The sequence below is a fragment of the Castanea sativa genome, chromosome 7, assembly GCF_040712315.1.
Source record: "Castanea sativa cultivar Marrone di Chiusa Pesio chromosome 7, ASM4071231v1".
Lineage (NCBI taxonomy): Eukaryota > Viridiplantae > Streptophyta > Magnoliopsida > Fagales > Fagaceae > Castanea > Castanea sativa.
The window spans coordinates 22175484-22181483 of NC_134019.1; the positions used below are offsets into that span (position 1 = coordinate 22175484).

The 6000-nt window shown below is 33.4% G+C and overlaps 1 pseudogene; it reads left to right on the forward strand.

The window, feature by feature from the left end:
• Positions 1-4166: 4166 nt before the first annotated feature.
• On the forward strand, positions 4167-5227 carry LOC142644150 (glutamate-1-semialdehyde 2,1-aminomutase, chloroplastic-like; annotated as a pseudogene).
• The last annotated feature ends 773 nt before the right edge of the window (positions 5228-6000 follow it).

Genomic DNA, 6000 nt, shown 5'->3' on the forward strand with positions numbered 1-6000 from the left:
GGTTTTATATGAATTTGATAGACAGATTGAAGAATGGAAAGGAGAGAGAGAGAGAGAGAGAGAGAGAGAGAGAGAGAGAGAGAGAGAGAGAGAGAGAGAGAGAGAGAGAGAGAGAGAGAGAGAGACCTTGATTTTTGAGATGTGTGTTGTCAATGAGTCATTGGGCACTAAAATTAAAAAAAAAAGATTAGAGAAGTGGCACAAAATTGAACTCTAATTATAGAATCTAATTACACTTTCTCTGAGCTTTGGTTTTTATATGTCTGTATGTATACTCACTAAAGTTACACATCAACAAAATTATCTTACATGAGACTTTTGCATCACTTTTGCATCTTTCTAAACTCTATTGAGTGTTCAAGAGTTTTTTAATTTGCTACCTACATACTTAACAAGTATTTAAAAAAGGATTCAGTATCTTTCATTAAAGTTATGATTGCATGATAGTCTTTCATATAATAAAAATCCACCCATTATAATCTCCACTGTAAAATTTTGGGCGATTTCTTTTAAAATACAAACTACCGTTCTTTTCAAAATTAACATTTTCCATTTGTATGCACCTCTCAAGATTTTAATGTCATTATTGCTTATGTTCAATAAGAATCTCTTTATTAAAGAAGAGGGAGAACTTAAGTAAGAATGTGAGAGCATTAGATGAAAGTGATGAAATCATGAGAGGCTTTTGCCTTTGGGGAATTGGGTAGTTGGTTTGTGTAAGAGTTTTGAGATATGAGTATAAAAATGTGAAGCTTCTAAAACAAGCCAATAAAAAAAAGTCAAGGTAAAACTTGGTAAAAATACCTTAGGTACAGTACATTAAGGCACTCAATTAAATTCGCGTAATTAAGACTTATGTATAGTATTTATGTGTTGTTTATTAGGTTCTCCTCTTAAGATTCTACCATGTGAATTTTTTCTCATGGGATAGAGAAGTGTATTTTTTAATTAACTAGCCACATGGCTAAATCTTAAGAGTGGAATTTAAAGAACAGCACATAAGGTACTGTACTTAAGTTTTGTCTATTAAATTTAAACACTTAGTTGCATTCACTAATAAAATAAAAATACTGATTATTTTCAAAAATAATTAAATGCAATGCAACTATATATTTGAATTTAATTTAATAACTTAATATATTGTAACTTATATCTAAATTTTACACGCAAAATTATTCCCTATGGTAAAAGCCAAAATAATAAAAGCAAGTCAATATAAAAGGTGGTGCTGAATTTGTATCTGTCAACAAGCCAATTGTCCAAGGCTCCAAGCATGGCCTCTTGATGATTGTACGAGTGCTTTTCTTATGATTTTAATGACAGGTTTTGACATTTAAGAAGAAAAAACAAAACAATAGTAAAAAAATGAGAGCAAACTTTTAATGTACACATACTGAGGGTCCAAATTTTTCCTTAGGTGGGCCAAGTCTTGCAAAGTGCAAACATGGATTGGTTCTTAAATATAACCTACTATAATCAATTATTTTATTTATTTATTTTTTAATTTGGGTTCGAAACTTCTTATCGGTATCTTGAAACTACTCTTAAGGAATTCCTCCTTGTAATAACCCAATGCGTGTAGGATGGAAGACTGCACATGCGCAAGAGAATAGTCAAATGCTAGAAGAGATTTATATACTCTCATTGGTAAAAAAAAATAATAATAATAAATAAAATTGGGGTGCCACAATACAAAGATGGTTCCACCCCTGCTTGAAGTTGTTACTTCTTTAAGAATTCTGCTATTATAACCATTATTATTCAACCCTAGACTTTGAGTACATTCTAACTAGGAAAAAAACACCTAATTAGGTACAAAAGCAATGAAATTAAGCTCCTAAGTCCTACAATCCTATTTCATGAGTTTATTAGCCAAAAAAGAAATGCGAAACTACAATATTGGTCCCTTAAGTTTATCTTGTGTGCACAATTGGTTCCTCAAGTTTAAAATATGAATTATATTATGTTGTTAACGGAACAATGACTTGTCATTTTTTTAACGACATGACATTTTTTAATTAAAAAAATTATAAAATAAATTTACAAATAAGAAATTCACAAACCAATACCAAATTAAAACTAGTATTGCAACTTATTCTGTCATTCACAAACCCTCGCTACTTGCTTGACAAATAAATATGAAGGATTGTCGGTTTTTCCCTCTTTTCTTCTTCTTAATTACAAAATAAATTTACAAATAAGAAATTCACAAATCAATACCAAATTAAAACTAGTATTGCAACTTATTCTACCATTCACAAACCCTCGCTACTTGCTTGACAAATAAATATGAAGGATTGTCAGTTTTTCCCTCTTTTCTTCTTCTTAATTTTTGGCCCCTTTTTTTGGTTCTCTTCAATTTCTACCATTTAGAATACCTAAATTTAGGGTTTTCTTAATCTAGAATATGTATATTTTGTAAGGTTTTTTTTCCCCCGGGGGGGGGGGGGTTTGGGATCATCTTCATCACATATTTAATTTGGGAGTTTGAAACTTTATTTTTGTTAGTTTTATATTTTTGATTAGCTTTTGATTATTTGGTTTATTTAGGATTTTTGGGGATTTTTTTTTCTGGGATAATTAGTTTTTTTTTTTTTTTTGGGGGGTGGGGGTGCTAGAATATATATACTCTTCTTTTTGGCAAGAATATATACGTTGCTTGTGTTGATATATTTGGATTTTGTCTTTTTTTGTTAAATTAATTTATGAAGGTCATGGTAAGCAGGGCGGTTGGCACATGTATACCGAAGAATCTGGACATGGGTATGTGCCATCTCCGTCGGGTGACAAGATGCTGGAAGATGAGGGTTACCGGCTATCGTTTTTGCGTGGAGATGGAAAATATGGCAGAAGCAGTAGGGAAAACAGATTTAGTCAGAGAGATTGGAAAGGCCATTGTTGGGAAGCATTGAGTCTCCAAATACACCCGTGGGTTTGTTAATGACTAAGTTGCAATACTGGTTTTAAATTGGTATTAGTGTGTGAATTTCTTCCTTGTAAATATATTTTGTAATTTTTTTAATTAAAAAATGTCGTGTCATTAAAAAAATGTAAAGTTATTGTTCCTTTTAGCCACATAAGTAGCACCACTAATGATAGATAGTAAAATGACTAATACAACTAATTTTTTAAATTTGAGTGACCAATTGTGCTAAGTTGAAATTTGAGGGACTAATTATGCTCATAAGGTAAATTTGAGAGACCAACATTATAATTTTGCTTTAAAAAAATAGTCTGATTAATGGGTGCCTTAAGGTCATTTTTTAGTAGACAATTTTAAGAAAGTTATGATATCATTTTCATGAGAAATATAAAAAGATGTTTAAAAAATTAATATATATATTTTTTTATACTTTTCCTATAAAAAATTTTAAAAAATATTTCATAAATTAATATCCTTGAACCATCCATTACTCCTGTTATTAGGTGCCCTTTTAGGCTTTTAGTTCATGAAAATAACAATGATTTGGAGGGAAAAAGCCATTTTGAATTGACAAACTTAGAACTTAACCGAAAAATAAAATAAAACAAAAGAGAGAGATTCATTAAAACTTTGGCCTTCTAGATTTTTTTTCCCTCTTTAATGAAACATCGGCTAATCCACAAAGAAAATGCCTCCGGAAATTTAAAACATTCAGATGAGAGACACATCAATGCAATTTTTTTACCAAAATTATGTACATAATGTATACATTCTTTCTAGGAGAAAAAGTAGAGAGATCATGGCATCATGCATACATGCATGCATTTTAAGATGAAATGCTTATCACACACAAAGTAATTGGAGATGCAGATAAACTATTCGTCTGTCAATCAGGTAAAGCCTCATAAGAAAATAATTTGCCTCCAATTGGATTCATCTGCTATTAATAGGCCAATGCAGAGGTTATTCACCATTTTATTTACATTTCTTTCTTACAAGTTGATGCATTTGTATTTTGTTTTAATATTTGTATTTTTTTTAATCTAAATACACTATAAAAATGAATTTTAGCTGGGGAAGAGTTATAACTTAAAATGCTTTATTGAAGAGAAGTGATAACTTTGTTAAAGTAGGTTTGTCCACAACTCCACACACACAGCCCTCTTTCTTGGGGGAAAAATAAGAGTTGGAGAACTGTAATTCTTAAGATTTATCTTGCCAATACCCTGAACTAGACCCTGTAATGGTGGATGGTAGTCTTCCAGATATTGCTGCCATAGCTGAAACGATGAAGAAAGGAACCAGCTTTGGTGCTCCTTGTCTGCTAGAAAATACTTTGGGCATAGAAATGGTCCGCTTTGTTAATTCAGGTACAGAATGCATGGGTGTCCTCCGCCTGGCCCGTGCTTTCACTGACAAGGAGAGGATTATCAAGTTTGAGGGCTGTTACCATGGCCATGCTGATCCATTCCTTGTCAAGGTAGGAAGTGGGGTTGCCACCTTAGGGCTCCCTGACTCCCCTGGTGTCCCAAAGGGAGCCACTAATGAAACTCTAACCGCCCCTTTCAATGACATATCAGCCGTGGAATATGAATATCTCTTTGAGACCAATAAAGGAGAGATTGCGGCAATGATTCTTGAACCTGTCGTTGGGAACTCTGGTTTCATTGCTCCTAAACCTGAATTCCTTAATGCCATACGCAAATTCACTAAAGAAATTGGTGCTCTCCTAATCTTTGAAAAAGTTATTGTCAGGAATACTTTGGCATAACTACTGATTGAACACTTGGGAAGATCATTGGTGGGGGTCTGCCAGTTGGAGCATATGGAGGAAGGAGGGAGATTATGGAAATGGTAGCACCAGCATGACCAATGTACCAGGCTGGGACCTTGAGTGGAAACCCATTGGCAATGGCCGCAGGCATACACACTCTTAAGCGATTGCAAGAGCCAGGAAGTTATATATATATTTGAATAAGATCACAGGTGAACTTGTTCAAGGTATAATTGATGCTGGGGAAAAAGGCAGGGCATGCGATGTGCGGTGGGTATATACATGGGATGTTTGGGGTTTTTTTTCACAGGCCTGTTTACAACTTTGGGGATGCAAAGAAAAGTGGTACTGCTAGGTATGTCTGATTCTACAGGGGAATGCTGGAGGAGGGAGTGTATTTTGCTCCTCCAAAATTTGAGGCAGGATCTACAGGCTTGGTGCATAGTCCTGAACACATCCAGAAAACAATAGCAGCTGCAGAAGGTTTTACAGCCGATTTACTGTGGCAATGGCAATTCCTGTATCTATAGTCTTTGATTTACCTTCCCATTTTTTGACCCCTTTAGAATATTTACTGTTTTGTAGTTGGATTGACAGTGCTATGGTTGATTTCCTTTAGTGAGAAGGTGCATTTCTACTAGCCTTCCCACCTAAAGGGAGCATTTCTTCTTATTACTGTTAAGGGCTTTTTGTGTCTTGATAACCGTTTGAGTGTACTATTTACTCATAAAGCTAGTTTCCAAACGTGGTATTTGTTCACTCAACATTATTTAATATTTCTTTGGGTACCACCAATTCTGTGCAGTGAGATTTACAGCATGCAAAAAAAAATATAATAAAAAAAATTATTGGAGTTTCAGAAGTTGGTTATAGATGACTGGCTCACAGGCACTAAGCTTAGTGAAATCACCCCATTCCATTTACATGTTTGTAAGTTGTAACAGTAACATTTTATAATAAAATGCATTGGTTCCTATTACTGCCAAACCCATAAGGGAATTTATTAAAAAAAAGAAACTTTTAATGCATCTTTATTAAATTTAGAATCATAACCAATTCATGGAGCAAAACAATCATAAATGAATCCATCATTAACAGAACAGGCATTTCCCATTGAAATTTGATTGCAGACTTGTCTTTACATAGATGTACACAGCTTTGCAGTATTGTGAGTCTCTGACAAATCATTTAGGCTAACTTTTGTTAAAAAAAGAAAAAAGAAAAAAAGAAGAAAGTACTTATTCTATAATTGTAGAAGTCAATAGGGCACTCGATGTTGTCAATCTTTCAACCATCTGATAGA